The following is a 1,073-nucleotide window of genomic DNA, read 5'->3' on the forward strand; positions in this document are numbered from 1 at the left end:
AGAATGCTAGCACTCTGGGAGACCGAGGTGGGCGGATCGTTTGAGGCCAGGAGTTCGAGACCAGCCTGAGCAACATAGCAAGACCGCATCTCCACAAAAAAATAGAAAAATTAGTCAGGTATGGTGGCATGCACCTCTAGTCCCAGCTACTCAGGAGGCTGAGGCTTGAGGATCCCTTGAGCCCAGGAGTTTGACATTGCAGTGAGCTATGTGATGCCACTGCACTTTAGCTGGGCAACAGAGTGAGATCCTGTCTCAAAACAAACAAACAAAAAAATGTACAGTTAAATTATCGTATTTTAAAGTCATTTGAAATAATAATTCTACCAATTTAATACACAGACTAGTTTCATTTTTTTTGATTTTTTAGTGTCTAATTTGATTTTTAAAATTGAGATAACATTTAAATACAGTGAAATGCACAGCTCTTAATTGTGTAATTTGATGAGCTTTGATACAGCCATATATAAACCTATGTATCAATCCTGTATCAAACCTCTGTATCAACCAATATACAGAACATTTCATCACTCCAGAGTTTTTTCACGGTAGATTCTAGTCAATACCCATTCCCTAAGGCAATTATATTGTAACTTCTATCACCATGGATTAAATTTGCCTGGTTGTACAATTTTATATAAATGGAATTGCACAGTATGTAGTCTTTTGTGTCCAGCTTGTTTTGCTCAACATAACATTTTGCATGTTGTTGCATGCATCAATTCATTCTTTCTTATTGCTCAGCAGTATTCTATTGTATACATGTACCACAATTTATCAATTCTCCTATTGCCACATATTTGGGGGTTTGGGGGTTATTATAAATAAAGCTGCTATAAACATTCATGAACAATTCTTTTTGTGAATATATGTTTTCATTTCTCTTGCTGGGTCATAGAATAGGTGCTTGTTTTCACTTTATAAGAAATCGCCAGTTTTCTAAAATGATTGTATAAGTTTATACTTCCACTAACAACATGAGTTTCAGGTGCTCCACGTTCTCATTGACATTTGGTACTGTCAGTGTGAAGTGGTATCTCATTGTGTTTTTTAGTGAAATTTATATATTATTT

This window comes from Propithecus coquereli, unplaced genomic scaffold (genome assembly GCF_000956105.1).
Source record: "Propithecus coquereli isolate 6110/MARCELLA unplaced genomic scaffold, Pcoq_1.0 Scaffold3, whole genome shotgun sequence".
NCBI lineage: Eukaryota > Metazoa > Chordata > Mammalia > Primates > Indriidae > Propithecus > Propithecus coquereli.